The following is an 18,874-nucleotide window of genomic DNA, read 5'->3' on the forward strand; positions in this document are numbered from 1 at the left end:
CTCTTTCCCTTAACTTGTTTTTAGATGAGGTACTTCCCAACAAAAGTTACAAACCAAAAAGCCTTTCAGTCCCGGCAAGCAAAAAAAGTGGTTGCTTTCATTTGACTTAAGTTTGTTACTACTTTTATTTCTGTACTTTTAGCATGTTTTCTTAATTGCTAGGTGCTGGGAAAGCAAGTTGTAGGTAAGCTGACACAACATCTCAACATCTACTGTGAGAAAACTCAGGACAAAAGTAGAATGAATGAGGGCCTAGAGAGAACGCTCCAAATTTGAGCAAGGCCCTGAGTAGAGTGCAAAGACAACAAGGCAAAAAGTTGTAAAACAACACCAGATGAGCAGATGCTGCTGACTTGGCATTTCCGAGGCTTTTCTAGACAGTTAAAAAGAAGCCTAATAGGTGAGTACTGGAGAGGGAGAGATGCTGCACGTCACTGGCACTGCTAGAAGACATGCAAGGCCTTTGGGCACGCAAGTGTCCCAAGGCTGCTTTAACTTGTGTGTCTTAGAGTCATGTTTGCTGGGTACTAGGGTCCCTCTTCTCGACTGTCAGCCAGCACTGTGGCCAAGTGCCACGGTGACTCTTGCAAATGTCCTTAACCTCCTCAGCGGTATGGACAGAAATGTCCATCCATAAAAACATGCTGTGAACAGTATAAACGTGCATACACATCAATACTCTTCTGCACTGTATACTAGACCATTGCTTGACACAGTTTGGCAAGTTACAGGAAAAAAAAAAGTTTTAAAAATACATTTTATCACTTTTTGCAAAGAAATCCTGGGAATTGAACGCCGGGGAGGTTAAATGGCTTCTGGCCTGCAGAGATGTCTTAAGCTTGAGAAGTGCAAAGTGTGGAGGTGTGCCAAAATCCTAGCATTTGCATTGGCCGGGAATCAAACCCAGGCCTCCCGCGTGGCAGGCGAGAATTCTACCACTGAACCACCAATGCCTTGCCCTGTTCCTCGGTGCTGAAAAACGTGGCCAGCCAAATCAGGCCATACAAGATTGCCTTCTTCTGTGCGGATGGCAAAGGTGAGGCTGGCGCCATTTTGCAATTTTTGACATTTCAGCTCAAGCAAGCAAGCACGGCTAGCTCAGTCGGAAGAGCATGAGACTCTTAATCTCAGGGTCGTGGGTTCGAGCCCCACGTTGGGCGATCAAAGCTTCTCCTTTTACTTTCTACTAGGCAGAGCTCCTCCAAAACGATTACAAACCATCACCAGGCCATCACTTCCTCTTTCACATGCCACTCCCCACTCCCTTTGCTAACAAACGAAAATGTCATCTCAGCTTTCCCCTTCACTTTTACTCACACAACCTCTTTTAACAACTTTTCAGCAAAAGTGCTTCACCACCCCAAGAAAGAGAAAAACACTCCTTCTTACAATCTTACTCATCTTTCCTATACTACTTTTCTTATCTGCTTTTCCCAGATTTCCGTTGGCTTTACTCCAGTCCTTTTGTCAAGGAGAGACTTACAATCAATCACTTGACAAAGAACAACCACCTGAAAGATACTCATTCTCGTATGCCTGGTGCACACCATGCAATTCCCCATCAGATAGATGGGCCGATAGATCCTTTCCGACAGACACGATCGGATTTCCGTTCGGATTTCCGATCACTACTATGCAAATCCATCAGAAAAACGATCGGAAATCAGATCGGACCTGCCGGAAATCATCTGTTCGACCCATCTATCTGACAGGCATTGGTATGGTGTGTATTAGGCTTTGCACTCCAAAGGTGCTCACATAGCAGTATGAGGAGGGCACTCTGCACACGGCCTGAGATTTAGCTGAGAGGATTGAAAAAAAGGAAGCTGCTCTTTCCCTTAACTTGTTTTTAGATGAGGTACTTCCCAACAAAAGTTACAAACCAAAAAGCCTTTCAGTCCCGGCAAGCAAAAAAAGTGGTTGCTTTCATTTGACTTAAGTTTGTTACTACTTTTTTTTCTGTACTTTTAGTATGTTTTCTTAATTGCTAGGTGCTGGGAAAGCAAGTTGTAGGTAAGCTGACACAACATCTCAACATCTACTGTGAGAAAACTCAGGACAAAAGTAGAATGAATGAGGGCCTAGAGAGAACGCTCCAAATTTGAGCAAGGCCCTGAGTAGAGTGCAAAGACAACAAGGCAAAAAGTTGTAAAACAACACCAGATGAGCAGATGCTGCTGACTTGGCATTTCCGAGGCTTTTCTAGACAGTTAAAAAGAAGCCTAATAGGTGAGTACTGGAGAGGGAGAGATGCTGCACGTCACTGGCACTGCTAGAAGACATGCAAGGCCTTTGGGCACGCAAGTGTCCCAAGGCTGCTTTAACTTGTGTGTCTTAGAGTCATGTTTGCTGGGTACTAGGGTCCCTCTTCTCGACTGTCAGCCAGCACTGTGGCCAAGTGCCACGGTGACTCTTGCAAATGTCCTTAAATGGCTTCTGGCCTGCAGAGATGTCTTAAGCTTGAGAAGTGCAAAGTGTGGAGGTGTGCCAAAATCCTAGCATTTGCATTGGCCGGGAATCAAACCCGGGCCTCCCGCGTGGCAGGCGAGAATTCTACCACTGAACCACCAATGCCTTGCCCTGTTGCTCGGTGCTGAAAAACGTGGCCAGCCAAATCAGGCCATACAAGATTGCCTTCTTCTGTGTGGATGGCAAAGGTGAGGCTGGCGCCATTTTGCAATTTTTGACATTTCAGCTCAAGCAAGCAAGCCCGGCTAGCTCAGTCGGTAGAGCATGAGACTCTTAATCTCAGGGTCGTGGGTTCGAGCCCCACGTTGGGCGATCAAAGCTTCTCCTTTTACTTTCTACTAGGCAGAGCTCCTCCAAAACGATTACAAACCATCACCAGGCCATCACTTCCTCTTTCACATGCCACTCCCCACTCCCTTTGCTAACAAACGAAAATGTCATCTCAGCTTTCCCCTTCACTTTTACTCACACAACCTCTTTTAACAACTTTTCAGCAAAAGTGCTTCACCACCCCAAGAAAGAGAAAAACACTCCTTCTTACAATCTTACTCATCTTTCCTATACTACTTTTCTTATCTGCTTTTCCCAGATTTCCGTTGGCTTTACTCCAGTCCTTTTGTCAAGGAGAGACTTACAATCAATCACTTGACAAAGAACAACCACCTGAAAGATACTCATTCTCGTATGCCTGGTGCACACCATGCAATTCCCCATCAGATAGATGGGCCGATAGATCCTTTCCGACAGACACGATCGGATTTCCGTTCGGATTTCCGATCACTACTATGCAAATCCATCAGAAAAACGATCGGAAATCAGATCGGACCTGCCGGAAATCATCTGTTCGACCCATCTATCTGACAGGCATTGGTATGGTGTGTATTAGGCTTTGCACTCCAAAGGTGCTCACATAGCAGTATGAGGAGGGCACTCTGCACACGGCCTGAGATTTAGCTGAGAGGATTGAAAAAAAGGAAGCTGCTCTTTCCCTTAACTTGTTTTTAGATGAGGTACTTCCCAACAAAAGTTACAAACCAAAAAGCCTTTCAGTCCCGGCAAGCAAAAAAAGTGGTTGCTTTCATTTGACTTAAGTTAGTTACTACTTTTTTTTCTGTACTTTTAGTATGTTTTCTTAATTGCTAGGTGCTGGGAAAGCAAGTTGTAGGTGAGCTGACACAACATCTCAACATCTACTGTGAGAAAACTCAGGACAAAAGTAGAATGAATGAGGGCCTAGAGAGAACGCTCCAAATTTGAGCAAGGCCCTGAGTAGAGTGCAAAGACAACAAGGCAAAAAGTTGTAAAACAACACCAGATGAGCAGATGCTGCTGACTTGGCATTTCCGAGGCTTTTCTAGACAGTTAAAAAGAAGCCTAATAGGTGAGTACTGGAGAGGGAGAGATGCTGCACGTCACTGGCACTGCTAGAAGACATGCAAGGCCTTTGGGCACGCAAGTGTCCCAAGGCTGCTTTAACTTGTGTGTCTTAGAGTCATGTTTGCTGGGTACTAGGGTCCCTCTTCTCGACTGTCAGCCAGCACTGTGGCCAAGTGCCACGGTGACTCTTGCAAATGTCCTTAAATGGCTTCTGGCCTGCAGAGATGTCTTAAGCTTGAGAAGTGCAAAGTGTGGAGGTGTGCCAAAATCCTAGCATTTGCATTGGCCGGGAATCGAACCCGGGCCTCCCGCGTGGCAGGCGAGAATTCTACCACTGAACCACCAATGCCTTGCCCTGTTGCTCAGTGCTGAAAAACGTGGCCAGCCAAATCAGGCCATACAAGATTGCCTTCTTCTGTGCGGATGGCAAAGGTGAGGTTGGCGCCATTTTGCAATTTTTGACATTTCAGCTCAAGCAAGCAAGCCCGGCTAGCTCAGTCGGTAGAGCATGAGACTCTTAATCTCAGGGTCGTGGGTTCGAGCCCCACGTTGGGCGATCAAAGCTTCTCCTTTTACTTTCTACTAGGCAGAGCTCCTCCAAAACGATTACAAACCATCACCAGGCCATCACTTCCTCTTTCACATGCCACTCCCCACTCCCTTTGCTAACAAACGAAAATGTCATCTCAGCTTTCCCCTTCACTTTTACTCACACAACCTCTTTTAACAACTTTTCAGCAAAAGTGCTTCACCACCCCAAGAAAGAGAAAAACACTCCTTCTTACAATCTTACTCATCTTTCCTATACTACTTTTCTTATCTGCTTTTCCCAGATTTCCGTTGGCTTTACTCCAGTCCTTTTGTCAAGGAGAGACTTACAATCAATCACTTGACAAAGAACAACCACCTGAAAGATACTCATTCTCGTATGCCTGGTGCACACCATGCAATTCCCCATCAGATAGATGGGCCGATAGATCCTTTCCGACAGACACGATCGGATTTCCGTTCGGATTTCCGATCACTACTATGCAAATCCATCAGAAAAACGATCGGAAATCAGATCGGACCTGCCGGAAATCATCTGTTCGACCCATCTATCTGACAGGCATTGGTATGGTGTGTATTAGGCTTTGCACTCCAAAGGTGCTCACATAGCAGTATGAGGAGGGCACTCTGCACACGGCCTGAGATTTAGCTGAGAGGATTGAAAAAAAGGAAGCTGCTCTTTCCCTTAACTTGTTTTTAGATGAGGTACTTCCCAACAAAAGTTACAAACCAAAAAGCCTTTCAGTCCCGGCAAGCAAAAAAAGTGGTTGCTTTCATTTGACTTAAGTTTGTTACTACTTTTATTTCTGTACTTTTAGCATGTTTTCTTAATTGCTAGGTGCTGGGAAAGCAAGTTGTAGGTAAGCTGACACAACATCTCAACATCTACTGTGAGAAAACTCAGGACAAAAGTAGAATGAATGAGGGCCTAGAGAGAACGCTCCAAATTTGAGCAAGGCCCTGAGTAGAGTGCAAAGACAACAAGGCAAAAAGTTGTAAAACAACACCAGATGAGCAGATGCTGCTGACTTGGCATTTCCGAGGCTTTTCTAGACAGTTAAAAAGAAGCCTAATAGGTGAGTACTGGAGAGGGAGAGATGCTGCACGTCACTGGCACTGCTAGAAGACATGCAAGGCCTTTGGGCACGCAAGTGTCCCAAGGCTGCTTTAACTTGTGTGTCTTAGAGTCATGTTTGCTGGGTACTAGGGTCCCTCTTCTCGACTGTCAGCCAGCACTGTGGCCAAGTGCCACGGTGACTCTTGCAAATGTCCTTAACCTCCTCAGCGGTATGGACAGAAATGTCCATCCATAAAAACATGCTGTGAACAGTATAAACGTGCATACACATCAATACTCTTCTGCACTGTATACTAGACCATTGCTTGACACAGTTTGGCAAGTTACAGGAAAAAAAAAAGTTTTAAAAATACATTTTATCACTTTTTGCAAAGAAATCCTGGGAATTGAACGCCGGGGAGGTTAAATGGCTTCTGGCCTGCAGAGATGTCTTAAGCTTGAGAAGTGCAAAGTGTGGAGGTGTGCCAAAATCCTAGCATTTGCATTGGCCGGGAATCAAACCCAGGCCTCCCGCGTGGCAGGCGAGAATTCTACCACTGAACCACCAATGCCTTGCCCTGTTGCTCGGTGCTGAAAAACGTGGCCAGCCAAATCAGGCCATACAAGATTGCCTTCTTCTGTGCGGATGGCAAAGGTGAGGCTGGCGCCATTTTGCAATTTTTGACATTTCAGCTCAAGCAAGCAAGCACGGCTAGCTCAGTCGGAAGAGCATGAGACTCTTAATCTCAGGGTCGTGGGTTCGAGCCCCACGTTGGGCGATCAAAGCTTCTCCTTTTACTTTCTACTAGGCAGAGCTCCTCCAAAACGATTACAAACCATCACCAGGCCATCACTTCCTCTTTCACATGCCACTCCCCACTCCCTTTGCTAACAAACGAAAATGTCATCTCAGCTTTCCCCTTCACTTTTACTCACACAACCTCTTTTAACAACTTTTCAGCAAAAGTGCTTCACCACCCCAAGAAAGAGAAAAACACTCCTTCTTACAATCTTACTCATCTTTCCTATACTACTTTTCTTATCTGCTTTTCCCAGATTTCCGTTGGCTTTACTCCAGTCCTTTTGTCAAGGAGAGACTTACAATCAATCACTTGACAAGGAACAACCACCTGAAAGATACTCATTCTCGTATGCCTGGTGCACACCATGCAATTCCCCATCAGATAGATGGGCCGATAGATCCTTTCCGACAGACACGATCGGATTTCCGTTCGGATTTCCGATCACTACTATGCAAATCCATCAGAAAAACGATCGGAAATCAGATCGGACCTGCCGGAAATCATCTGTTCGACCCATCTATCTGACAGGCATTGGTATGGTGTGTATTAGGCTTTGCACTCCAAAGGTGCTCACATAGCAGTATGAGGAGGGCACTCTGCACACGGCCTGAGATTTAGCTGAGAGGATTGAAAAAAAGGAAGCTGCTCTTTCCCTTAACTTGTTTTTAGATGAGGTACTTCCCAACAAAAGTTACAAACCAAAAAGCCTTTCAGTCCCGGCAAGCAAAAAAAGTGGTTGCTTTCATTTGACTTAAGTTTGTTACTACTTTTTTTTCTGTACTTTTAGTATGTTTTCTTAATTGCTAGGTGCTGGGAAAGCAAGTTGTAGGTAAGCTGACACAACATCTCAACATCTACTGTGAGAAAACTCAGGACAAAAGTAGAATGAATGAGGGCCTAGAGAGAACGCTCCAAATTTGAGCAAGGCCCTGAGTAGAGTGCAAAGACAACAAGGCAAAAAGTTGTAAAACAACACCAGATGAGCAGATGCTGCTGACTTGGCATTTCCGAGGCTTTTCTAGACAGTTAAAAAGAAGCCTAATAGGTGAGTACTGGAGAGGGAGAGATGCTGCACGTCACTGGCACTGCTAGAAGACATGCAAGGCCTTTGGGCACGCAAGTGTCCCAAGGCTGCTTTAACTTGTGTGTCTTAGAGTCATGTTTGCTGGGTACTAGGGTCCCTCTTCTCGACTGTCAGCCAGCACTGTGGCCAAGTGCCACGGTGACTCTTGCAAATGTCCTTAACCTCCTCAGCGGTATGGACAGAAATGTCCATCCATAAAAACATGCTGTGAACAGTATAAACGTGCATACACATCAATACTCTTCTGCACTGTATACTAGACCCTTGCTTGACACAGTTTGGCAAGTTACAGGAAAAAAAAAAGTTTTAAAAATACATTTTATCACTTTTTGCAAAGAAATCCTGGGAATTGAACGCCGGGGAGGTTAAATGGCTTCTGGCCTGCAGAGATGTCTTAAGCTTGAGAAGTGCAAAGTGTGGAGGTGTGCCAAAATCCTAGCATTTGCATTGGCCGGGAATCAAACCCAGCCCTCCCGCGTGGCAGGCGAGAATTCTACCACTGAACCACCAATGCCTTGCCCTGTTGCTCGGTGCTGAAAAACGTGGCCAGCCAAATCAGGCCATACAAGATTGCCTTCTTCTGTGCGGATGGCAAAGGTGAGGCTGGCGCCATTTTGCAATTTTTGACATTTCAGCTCAAGCAAGCAAGCCCGGCTAGCTCAGTCGGTAGAGCATGAGACTCTTAATCTCAGGGTCGTGGGTTCGAGCCCCACGTTGGGTGATCAAAGCTTCTCCTTTTACTTTCTACTAGGCAGAGCTCCTCCAAAACGATTACAAACCATCACCAGGCCATCACTTCCTCTTTCACATGCCACTCCCCACTCCCTTTGCTAACAAACGAAAATGTCATCTCAGCTTTCCCCTTCACTTTTACTCACACAACCTCTTTTAACAACTTTTCAGCAAAAGTGCTTCACCACCCCAAGAAAGAGAAAAACACTCCTTCTTACAATCTTACTCATCTTTCCTATACTACTTTTCTTATCTGCTTTTCCCAGATTTCCGTTGGCTTTACTCCAGTCCTTTTGTCAAGGAGAGACTTACAATCAATCACTTGACAAGGAACAACCACCTGAAAGATACTCATTCTCGTATGCCTGGTGCACACCATGCAATTCCCCATCAGATAGATGGGCCGATAGATCCTTTCCGACAGACACGATCGGATTTCCGTTCGGATTTCCGATCACTACTATGCAAATCCATCAGAAAAACGATCGGAAATCAGATCGGACCTGCCGGAAATCATCTGTTCGACCCATCTATCTGACAGGCATTGGTATGGTGTGTATTAGGCTTTGCACTCCAAAGGTGCTCACATAGCAGTATGAGGAGGGCACTCTGCACACGGCCTGAGATTTAGCTGAGAGGATTGAAAAAAAAGGAAGTTGCTCTTTCCCTTAACTTGTTTTTAGATGAGGTACTTCCCAACAAAAGTTACAAACCAAAAAGCCTTTCAGTCCCGGCAAGCAAAAAAAGTGGTTGCTTTCATTTGACTTAAGTTTGTTACTACTTTTTTTTCTGTACTTTTAGTATGTTTTCTTAATTGCTAGGTGCTGGGAAAGCAAGTTGTAGGTAAGCTGACACAACATCTCAACATCTACTGTGAGAAAACTCAGGACAAAAGTAGAATGAATGAGGGCCTAGAGAGAACGCTCCAAATTTGAGCAAGGCCCTGAGTAGAGTGCAAAGACAACAAGGCAAAAAGTTGTAAAACAACACCAGATGAGCAGATGCTGCTGACTTGGCATTTCCGAGGCTTTTCTAGACAGTTAAAAAGAAGCCTAATAGGTGAGTACTGGAGAGGGAGAGATGCTGCACGTCACTGGCACTGCTAGAAGACATGCAAGGCCTTTGGGCACGCAAGTGTCCCAAGGCTGCTTTAACTTGTGTGTCTTAGAGTCATGTTTGCTGGGTACTAGGGTCCCTCTTCTCGACTGTCAGCCAGCACTGTGGCCAAGTGCCACGGTGACTCTTGCAAATGTCCTTAAATGGCTTCTGGCCTGCAGAGATGTCTTAAGCTTGAGAAGTGCAAAGTGTGGAGGTGTGCCAAAATCCTAGCATTTGCATTGGCCGGGAATCAAACCCGGGCCTCCCGCGTGGCAGGCGAGAATTCTACCACTGAACCACCAATGCCTTGCCCTGTTGCTCGGTGCTGAAAAACGTGGCCAGCCAAATCAGGCCATACAAGATTGCCTTCTTCTGTGTGGATGGCAAAGGTGAGGCTGGCGCCATTTTGCAATTTTTGACATTTCAGCTCAAGCAAGCAAGCCCGGCTAGCTCAGTCGGTAGAGCATGAGACTCTTAATCTCAGGGTCGTGGGTTCGAGCCCCACGTTGGGCGATCAAAGCTTCTCCTTTTACTTTCTACTAGGCAGAGCTCCTCCAAAACGATTACAAACCATCACCAGGCCATCACTTCCTCTTTCACATGCCACTCCCCACTCCCTTTGCTAACAAACGAAAATGTCATCTCAGCTTTCCCCTTCACTTTTACTCACACAACCTCTTTTAACAACTTTTCAGCAAAAGTGCTTCACCACCCCAAGAAAGAGAAAAACACTCCTTCTTACAATCTTACTCATCTTTCCTATACTACTTTTCTTATCTGCTTTTCCCAGATTTCCGTTGGCTTTACTCCAGTCCTTTTGTCAAGGAGAGACTTACAATCAATCACTTGACAAGGAACAACCACCTGAAAGATACTCATTCTCGTATGCCTGGTGCACACCATGCAATTCCCCATCAGATAGATGGGCCGATAGATCCTTTCCGACAGACACGATCGGATTTCCGTTCGGATTTCCGATCACTACTATGCAAATCCATCAGAAAAACGATCGGAAATCAGATCGGACCTGCCGGAAATCATCTGTTCGACCCATCTATCTGACAGGCATTGGTATGGTGTGTATTAGGCTTTGCACTCCAAAGGTGCTCACATAGCAGTATGAGGAGGGCACTCTGCACACGGCCTGAGATTTAGCTGAGAGGATTGAAAAAAAGGAAGTTGCTCTTTCCCTTAACTTGTTTTTAGATGAGGTACTTCCCAACAAAAGTTACAAACCAAAAAGCCTTTCAGTCCCGGCAAGCAAAAAAAGTGGTTGCTTTCATTTGACTTAAGTTTGTTACTACTTTTTTTTTTCTGTACTTTTAGTATGTTTTCTTAATTGCTAGGTGCTGGGAAAGCAAGTTGTAGGTAAGCTGACACAACATCTCAACATCTACTGTGAGAAAACTCAGGACAAAAGTAGAATGAATGAGGGCCTAGAGAGAACGCTCCAAATTTGAGCAAGGCCCTGAGTAGAGTGCAAAGACAACAAGGCAAAAAGTTGTAAAACAACACCAGATGAGCAGATGCTGCTGACTTGGCATTTCCGAGGCTTTTCTAGACAGTTAAAAAGAAGCCTAATAGGTGAGTACTGGAGAGGGAGAGATGCTGCACGTCACTGGCACTGCTAGAAGACATGCAAGGCCTTTGGGCACGCAAGTGTCCCAAGGCTGCTTTAACTTGTGTGTCTTAGAGTCATGTTTGCTGGGTACTAGGGTCCCTCTTCTCGACTGTCAGCCAGCACTGTGGCCAAGTGCCACGGTGACTCTTGCAAATGTCCTTAAATGGCTTCTGGCCTGCAGAGATGTCTTAAGCTTGAGAAGTGCAAAGTGTGGAGGTGTGCCAAAATCCTAGCATTTGCATTGGCCGGGAATCGAACCCGGGCCTCCCGCGTGGCAGGCGAGAATTCTACCACTGAACCACCAATGCCTTGCCCTGTTGCTTGGTGCTGAAAAACGTGGCCAGCCAAATCAGGCCATACAAGATTGCCTTCTTCTGTGCGGATGGCAAAGGTGAGGCTGGCGCCATTTTGCAATTTTTGACATTTCAGCTCAAGCAAGCAAGCCCGGCTAGCTCAGTCGGTAGAGCATGAGACTCTTAATCTCAGGGTCGTGGGTTCGAGCCCCACGTTGGGCGATCAAAGCTTCTCCTTTTACTTTCTACTAGGCAGAGCTCCTCCAAAACGATTACAAACCATCACCAGGCCATCACTTCCTCTTTCACATGCCACTCCCCACTCCCTTTGCTAACAAACGAAAATGTCATCTCAGCTTTCCCCTTCACTTTTACTCACACAACCTCTTTTAACAACTTTTCAGCAAAAGTGCTTCACCACCCCAAGAAAGAGAAAAACACTCCTTCTTACAATCTTACTCATCTTTCCTATACTACTTTTCTTATCTGCTTTTCCCAGATTTCCGTTGGCTTTACTCCAGTCCTTTTGTCAAGGAGAGACTTACAATCAATCACTTGACAAGGAACAACCACCTGAAAGATACTCATTCTCGTATGCCTGGTGCACACCATGCAATTCCCCATCAGATAGATGGGCCGATAGATCCTTTCCGACAGACACGATCGGATTTCCGTTCGGATTTCCGATCACTACTATGCAAATCCATCAGAAAAACGATCGGAAATCAGATCGGACCTGCCGGAAATCATCTGTTCGACCCATCTATCTGACAGGCATTGGTATGGTGTGTATTAGGCTTTGCACTCCAAAGGTGCTCACATAGCAGTATGAGGAGGGCACTCTGCACACGGCCTGAGATTTAGCTGAGAGGATTGAAAAAAAGGAAGTTGCTCTTTCCCTTAACTTGTTTTTAGATGAGGTACTTCCCAACAAAAGTTACAAACCAAAAAGCCTTTCAGTCCCGGCAAGCAAAAAAAGTGGTTGCTTTCATTTGACTTAAGTTTGTTACTACTTTTTTTTCTGTACTTTTAGTATGTTTTCTTAATTGCTAGGTGCTGGGAAAGCAAGTTGTAGGTAAGCTGACACAACATCTCAACATCTACTGTGAGAAAACTCAGGACAAAAGTAGAATGAATGAGGGCCTAGAGAGAACGCTCCAAATTTGAGCAAGGCCCTGAGTAGAGTGCAAAGACAACAAGGCAAAAAGTTGTAAAACAACACCAGATGAGCAGATGCTGCTGACTTGGCATTTCCGAGGCTTTTCTAGACAGTTAAAAAGAAGCCTAATAGGTGAGTACTGGAGAGGGAGAGATGCTGCACGTCACTGGCACTGCTAGAAGACATGCAAGGCCTTTGGGCACGCAAGTGTCCCAAGGCTGCTTTAACTTGTGTGTCTTAGAGTCATGTTTGCTGGGTACTAGGGTCCCTCTTCTCGACTGTCAGCCAGCACTGTGGCCAAGTGCCACGGTGACTCTTGCAAATGTCCTTAAATGGCTTCTGGCCTGCAGAGATGTCTTAAGCTTGAGAAGTGCAAAGTGTGGAGCTGTGCCAAAATCCTAGCATTTGCATTGGCTGGGAATCGAACCCGGGCCTCCCGCGTGGCAGGCGAGATTTCTACCACTGAACCACCAATGCCTTGCCCTGTTGCTCGGTGCTGAAAAACGTGGCCAGCCAAATCAGGCCATACAAGATTGCCTTCTTCTGTGCGGATGGCAAAGGTGAGGCTGGCGCCATTTTGCAATTTTTGCCATTTCAGCTCAAGCAAGCAAGCCCGGCTAGCTCAGTCGGTAGAGCATGAGACTCTTAATCTCAGGGTCGTGGGTTCGAGCCCCACGTTGGGCGATCAAAGCTTCTCCTTTTACTTTCTACTAGGCAGAGCTCCTCCAAAACGATTACAAACCATCACCAGGCCATCACTTCCTCTTTCACATGCCACTCCCCACTCCCTTTGCTAACAAACGAAAATGTCATCTCAGCTTTCCCCTTCACTTTTACTCACACAACCTCTTTTAACAACTTTTCAGCAAAAGTGCTTCACCACCCCAAGAAAGAGAAAAACACTCCTTCTTACAATCTTACTCATCTTTCCTATACTACTTTTCTTATCTGCTTTTCCCAGATTTCCGTTGGCTTTACTCCAGTCCTTTTGTCAAGGAGAGACTTACAATCAATCACTTGACAAGGAACAACCACCTGAAAGATACTCATTCTCGTATGCCTGGTGCACACCATGCAATTCCCCATCAGATAGATGGGCCGATAGATCCTTTCCGACAGACACGATCGGATTTCCGTTCGGATTTCCGATCACTACTATGCAAATCCATCAGAAAAACGATCGGAAATCAGATCGGACCTGCCGGAAATCATCTGTTCGACCCATCTATCTGACAGGCATTGGTATGGTGTGTATTAGGCTTTGCACTCCAAAGGTGCTCACATAGCAGTATGAGGAGGGCACTCTGCACACGGCCTGAGATTTAGCTGAGAGGATTGAAAAAAAGGAAGTTGCTCTTTCCCTTAACTTGTTTTTAGATGAGGTACTTCCCAACAAAAGTTACAAACCAAAAAGCCTTTCAGTCCCGGCAAGCAAAAAAAGTGGTTGCTTTCATTTGACTTAAGTTTGTTACTACTTTTTTTTCTGTACTTTTAGTATGTTTTCTTAATTGCTAGGTGCTGGGAAAGCAAGTTGTAGGTAAGCTGACACAACATCTCAACATCTACTGTGAGAAAACTCAGGACAAAAGTAGAATGAATGAGGGCCTAGAGAGAACGCTCCAAATTTGAGCAAGGCCCTGAGTAGAGTGCAAAGACAACAAGGCAAAAAGTTGTAAAACAACACCAGATGAGCAGATGCTGCTGACTTGGCATTTCCGAGGCTTTTCTAGACAGTTAAAAAGAAGCCTAATAGGTGAGTACTGGAGAGGGAGAGATGCTGCACGTCACTGGCACTGCTAGAAGACATGCAAGGCCTTTGGGCACGCAAGTGTCCCAAGGCTGCTTTAACTTGTGTGTCTTAGAGTCATGTTTGCTGGGTACTAGGGTCCCTCTTCTCGACTGTCAGCCAGCACTGTGGCCAAGTGCCACGGTGACTCTTGCAAATGTCCTTAAATGGCTTCTGGCCTGCAGAGATGTCTTAAGCTTGAGAAGTGCAAAGTGTGGAGGTGTGCCAAAATCCTAGCATTTGCATTGGCCGGGAATCGAACCCGGGCCTCCCGCGTGGCAGGCGAGAATTCTACCACTGAACCACCAATGCCTTGCCCTGTTGCTCGGTGCTGAAAAACGTGGCCAGCCAAATCAGGCCATACAAGATTGCCTTCTTCTGTGCGGATGGCAAAGGTGAGGCTGGCGCCATTTTGCAATTTTTGACATTTCAGCTCAAGCAAGCAAGCCCGGCTAGCTCAGTCGGTAGAGCATGAGACTCTTAATCTCAGGGTCGTGGGTTCGAGCCCCACGTTGGGCGATCAAAGCTTCTCCTTTTACTTTCTACTAGGCAGAGCTCCTCCAAAACGATTACAAACCATCACCAGGCCATCACTTCCTCTTTCACATGCCACTCCCCACTCCCTTTGCTAACAAACGAAAATGTCATCTCAGCTTTCCCCTTCACTTTTACTCACACAACCTCTTTTAACAACTTTTCAGCAAAAGTGCTTCACCACCCCAAGAAAGAGAAAAACACTCCTTCTTACAATCTTACTCATCTTTCCTATACTACTTTTCTTATCTGCTTTTCCCAGATTTCCGTTGGCTTTACTCCAGTCCTTTTGTCAAGGAGAGACTTACAATCAATCACTTGACAAGGAACAACCACCTGAAAGATACTCATTCTCGTATGCCTGGTGCACACCATGCAATTCCCCATCAGATAGATGGGCCGATAGATCCTTTCCGACAGACACGATCGGATTTCCGTTCGGATTTCCGATCACTACTATGCAAATCCATCAGAAAAACGATCGGAAATCAGATCGGACCTGCCGGAAATCATCTGTTCGACCCATCTATCTGACAGGCATTGGTATGGTGTGTATTAGGCTTTGCACTCCAAAGGTGCTCACATAGCAGTATGAGGAGGGCACTCTGCACACGGCCTGAGATTTAGCTGAGAGGATTGAAAAAAAGGAAGTTGCTCTTTCCCTTAACTTGTTTTTAGATGAGGTACTTCCCAACAAAAGTTACAAACCAAAAAGCCTTTCAGTCCCGGCAAGCAAAAAAAGTGGTTGCTTTCATTTGACTTAAGTTTGTTACTACTTTTTTTTCTGTACTTTTAGTATGTTTTCTTAATTGCTAGGTGCTGGGAAAGCAAGTTGTAGGTAAGCTGACACAACATCTCAACATCTACTGTGAGAAAACTCAGGACAAAAGTAGAATGAATGAGGGCCTAGAGAGAACGCTCCAAATTTGAGCAAGGCCCTGAGTAGAGTGCAAAGACAACAAGGCAAAAAGTTGTAAAACAACACCAGATGAGCAGATGCTGCTGACTTGGCATTTCCGAGGCTTTTCTAGACAGTTAAAAAGAAGCCTAATAGGTGAGTACTGGAGAGGGAGAGATGCTGCACGTCACTGGCACTGCTAGAAGACATGCAAGGCCTTTGGGCACGCAAGTGTCCCAAGGCTGCTTTAACTTGTGTGTCTTAGAGTCATGTTTGCTGGGTACTAGGGTCCCTCTTCTCGACTGTCAGCCAGCACTGTGGCCAAGTGCCACGGTGACTCTTGCAAATGTCCTTAAATGGCTTCTGGCCTGCAGAGATGTCTTAAGCTTGAGAAGTGCAAAGTGTGGAGGTGTGCCAAAATCCTAGCATTTGCATTGGCCGGGAATCGAACCCGGGCCTCCCGCGTGGCAGGCGAGAATTCTACCACTGAACCACCAATGCCTTGCCCTGTTGCTCGGTGCTGAAAAACGTGGCCAGCCAAATCAGGCCATACAAGATTGCCTTCTTCTGTGCGGATGGCAAAGGTGAGGCTGGCGCCATTTTGCAATTTTTGACATTTCAGCTCAAGCAAGCAAGCCCGGCTAGCTCAGTCGGTAGAGCATGAGACTCTTAATCTCAGGGTCGTGGGTTCGAGCCCCACGTTGGGCGATCAAAGCTTCTCCTTTTACTTTCTACTAGGCAGAGCTCCTCCAAAACGATTACAAACCATCACCAGGCCATCACTTCCTCTTTCACATGCCACTCCCCACTCCCTTTGCTAACAAACGAAAATGTCATCTCAGCTTTCCCCTTCACTTTTACTCACACAACCTCTTTTAACAACTTTTCAGCAAAAGTGCTTCACCACCCCAAGAAAGAGAAAAACACTCCTTCTTACAATCTTACTCATCTTTCCTATACTACTTTTCTTATCTGCTTTTCCCAGATTTCCGTTGGCTTTACTCCAGTCCTTTTGTCAAGGAGAGACTTACAATCAATCACTTGACAAGGAACAACCACCTGAAAGATACTCATTCTCGTATGCCTGGTGCACACCATGCAATTCCCCATCAGATAGATGGGCCGATAGATCCTTTCCGACAGACACGATCGGATTTCCATTCGGATTTCCGATCACTACTATGCAAATCCATCAGAAAAACGATCGGAAATCAGATCGGACCTGCCGGAAATCATCTGTTCGACCCATCTATCTGACAGGCATTGGTATGGTGTGTATTAGGCTTTGCACTCCAAAGGTGCTCACATAGCAGTATGAGGAGGGCACTCTGCACACGGCCTGAGATTTAGCTGAGAGGATTGAAAAAAAGGAAGTTGCTCTTTCCCTTAACTTGTTTTTAGATGAGGTACTTCCCAACAAAAGTTACAAACCAAAAAGCCTTTCAGTCCCGGCAAGCAAAAAAAGTGGTTGCTTTCATTTGACTTAAGTTTGTTACTACTTTTTTTTCTGTACTTTTAGTATGTTTTCTTAATTGCTAGGTGCTGGGAAAGCAAGTTGTAGGTAAGCTGACACAACATCTCAACATCTACTGTGAGAAAACTCAGGACAAAAGTAGAATGAATGAGGGCCTAGAGAGAACGCTCCAAATTTGAGCAAGGCCCTGAGTAGAGTGCAAAGACAACAAGGCAAAAAGTTGTAAAACAACACCAGATGAGCAGATGCTGCTGACTTGGCATTTCCGAGGCTTTTCTAGACAGTTAAAAAGAAGCCTAATAGGTGAGTACTGGAGAGGGAGAGATGCTGCACGTCACTGGCACTGCTAGAAGACATGCAAGGCCTTTGGGCACGCAAGTGTCCCAAGGCTGCTTTAACTTGTGTGTCTTAGAGTCATGTTTGCTGGGTACTAGGGTCCCTCTTCTCGACTGTCAGCCAGCACTGTGGCCAAGTGCCACGGTGACTCTTGCAAATGTCCTTAAATGGCTTCTGGCCTGCAGAGATGTCTTAAGCTTGAGAAGTGCAAAGTGTGGAGGTGTGCCAAAATCCTAGCATTTGCATTGGCCGGGAATCGAACCCGGGCCTCCCGCGTGGCAGGCGAGAATTCTACCACTGAACCACCAATGCCTTGCCCTGTTGCTCGGTGCTGAAAAACGTGGCCAGCCAAATCAGGCCATACAAGATTGCCTTCTTCTGTGCGGATGGCAAAGGTGAGGCTGGCGCCATTTTGCAATTCTTGACATTTCAGCTCAAGCAAGCAAGCCCGGCTAGCTCAGTCGGTAGAGCATGAGACTCTTAATCTCAGGGTCGTGGGTTCGAGCCCCACGTTGGGCGATCAAAGCTTCTCCTTTTACTTTCTACTAGGCAGAGCTCCTCCAAAACGATTACAAACCATCACCAGGCCATCACTTCCTCTTTCACATGCCACTCCCCACTCCCTTTGCTAACAAACGAAAATGTCATCTCAGCTTTCCCCTTCACTTTTACTCACACAACCTCTTTTAACAACTTTTCAGCAAAAGTGCTTCACCACCCCAAGAAAGAGAAAAACACTCCTTCTTACAATCTTACTCATCTTTCCTATACTACTTTTCTTATCTGCTTTTCCCAGATTTCCGTTGGCTTTACTCCAGTCCTTTTGTCAAGGAGAGACTTACAATCAATCACTTGACAAGGAACAACCACCTGAAAGATACTCATTCTCGTATGCCTGGTGCACACCATGCAATTCCCCATCAGATAGATGGGCCGATAGATCCTTTCCGACAGACACGATCGGATTTCCGTTCGGATTTCCGATCACTACTATGCAAATCCATCAGAAAAACGATCGGAAATCAGATCGGACCTGCCGGAAATCATCTGTTCGACCCATCTATCTGACAGGCATTGGTATGGTGTGTATTAGGCTTTGCACTCCAAAGGTGCTCACATAGCAGTATGAGGAGGGCACTCTGCACACGGCCTGAGATTTAGCTGAGAGGATTGAAAAAAAAGGAAGTTGCTCTTTCCCTTAACTTGTTTTTAGATGAGGTACTTCCCAACAAAAGTTACAAACCAAAAAGCCTTTCAGTCCCGGCAAGCAAAAAAAGTGGTTGCTTTCATTTGACTTAAGTTTGTTACTACTTTTTTTTCTGTACTTTTAGTATGTTTTCTTAATTGCTAGGTGCTGGGAAAGCAAGTTGTAGGTAAGCTGACACAACATCTCAACATCTACTGTGAGAAAACTCAGGACAAAAGTAGAATGAATGAGGGCCTAGAGAGAACGCTCCAAATTTGAGCAAGGCCCTGAGTAGAGTGCAAAGACAACAAGGCAAAAAGTTGTAAAACAACACCAGATGAGCAGATGCTGCTGACTTGGCATTTCCGAGGCTTTTCTAGACAGTTAAAAAGAAGCCTAATAGGTGAGTACTGGAGAG

General features: G+C 45.7%; 15 non-coding genes across 15 annotated transcripts; 8 read left to right on the top strand and 7 right to left on the bottom strand.

Annotated features, from left to right (window-relative positions):
* Positions 1-2,503: 2,503 nt before the first annotated feature.
* On the bottom strand, positions 2,504-2,574 carry TRNAG-GCC (transfer RNA glycine (anticodon GCC)). The gene has a single exon. It is a non-coding gene; the product is annotated as a tRNA-Gly (tRNA).
* Positions 2,575-2,708: 134 nt separating this feature from the next.
* Positions 2,709-2,781, top strand: TRNAK-CUU (transfer RNA lysine (anticodon CUU)). Its single transcript has one exon. It is a non-coding gene; the product is annotated as a tRNA-Lys (tRNA).
* A 1,343-nt stretch (positions 2,782-4,124) lies between these two features.
* TRNAG-GCC (transfer RNA glycine (anticodon GCC)) lies at positions 4,125-4,195 on the bottom strand. Its single transcript has one exon. It is a non-coding gene; the product is annotated as a tRNA-Gly (tRNA).
* A 134-nt stretch (positions 4,196-4,329) lies between these two features.
* On the top strand, positions 4,330-4,402 carry TRNAK-CUU (transfer RNA lysine (anticodon CUU)). The gene has a single exon. It is a non-coding gene; the product is annotated as a tRNA-Lys (tRNA).
* Positions 4,403-9,404: 5,002 nt separating this feature from the next.
* On the bottom strand, positions 9,405-9,475 carry TRNAG-GCC (transfer RNA glycine (anticodon GCC)). Its single transcript has one exon. It is a non-coding gene; the product is annotated as a tRNA-Gly (tRNA).
* Positions 9,476-9,609: 134 nt separating this feature from the next.
* TRNAK-CUU (transfer RNA lysine (anticodon CUU)) lies at positions 9,610-9,682 on the top strand. The gene has a single exon. It is a non-coding gene; the product is annotated as a tRNA-Lys (tRNA).
* Positions 9,683-11,027: 1,345 nt separating this feature from the next.
* Positions 11,028-11,098, bottom strand: TRNAG-GCC (transfer RNA glycine (anticodon GCC)). Its single transcript has one exon. It is a non-coding gene; the product is annotated as a tRNA-Gly (tRNA).
* A 134-nt stretch (positions 11,099-11,232) lies between these two features.
* TRNAK-CUU (transfer RNA lysine (anticodon CUU)) lies at positions 11,233-11,305 on the top strand. The gene has a single exon. It is a non-coding gene; the product is annotated as a tRNA-Lys (tRNA).
* A 1,548-nt stretch (positions 11,306-12,853) lies between these two features.
* Positions 12,854-12,926, top strand: TRNAK-CUU (transfer RNA lysine (anticodon CUU)). Its single transcript has one exon. It is a non-coding gene; the product is annotated as a tRNA-Lys (tRNA).
* Positions 12,927-14,269: 1,343 nt separating this feature from the next.
* Positions 14,270-14,340, bottom strand: TRNAG-GCC (transfer RNA glycine (anticodon GCC)). The gene has a single exon. It is a non-coding gene; the product is annotated as a tRNA-Gly (tRNA).
* A 134-nt stretch (positions 14,341-14,474) lies between these two features.
* On the top strand, positions 14,475-14,547 carry TRNAK-CUU (transfer RNA lysine (anticodon CUU)). Its single transcript has one exon. It is a non-coding gene; the product is annotated as a tRNA-Lys (tRNA).
* A 1,343-nt stretch (positions 14,548-15,890) lies between these two features.
* Positions 15,891-15,961, bottom strand: TRNAG-GCC (transfer RNA glycine (anticodon GCC)). Its single transcript has one exon. It is a non-coding gene; the product is annotated as a tRNA-Gly (tRNA).
* Positions 15,962-16,095: 134 nt separating this feature from the next.
* Positions 16,096-16,168, top strand: TRNAK-CUU (transfer RNA lysine (anticodon CUU)). Its single transcript has one exon. It is a non-coding gene; the product is annotated as a tRNA-Lys (tRNA).
* A 1,343-nt stretch (positions 16,169-17,511) lies between these two features.
* Positions 17,512-17,582, bottom strand: TRNAG-GCC (transfer RNA glycine (anticodon GCC)). The gene has a single exon. It is a non-coding gene; the product is annotated as a tRNA-Gly (tRNA).
* A 134-nt stretch (positions 17,583-17,716) lies between these two features.
* On the top strand, positions 17,717-17,789 carry TRNAK-CUU (transfer RNA lysine (anticodon CUU)). The gene has a single exon. It is a non-coding gene; the product is annotated as a tRNA-Lys (tRNA).
* The last annotated feature ends 1,085 nt before the right edge of the window (positions 17,790-18,874 follow it).

This window comes from Hyperolius riggenbachi, chromosome 4 (genome assembly GCF_040937935.1).
Source record: "Hyperolius riggenbachi isolate aHypRig1 chromosome 4, aHypRig1.pri, whole genome shotgun sequence".
Taxonomy (NCBI): Eukaryota; Metazoa; Chordata; class Amphibia; order Anura; family Hyperoliidae; genus Hyperolius; species Hyperolius riggenbachi.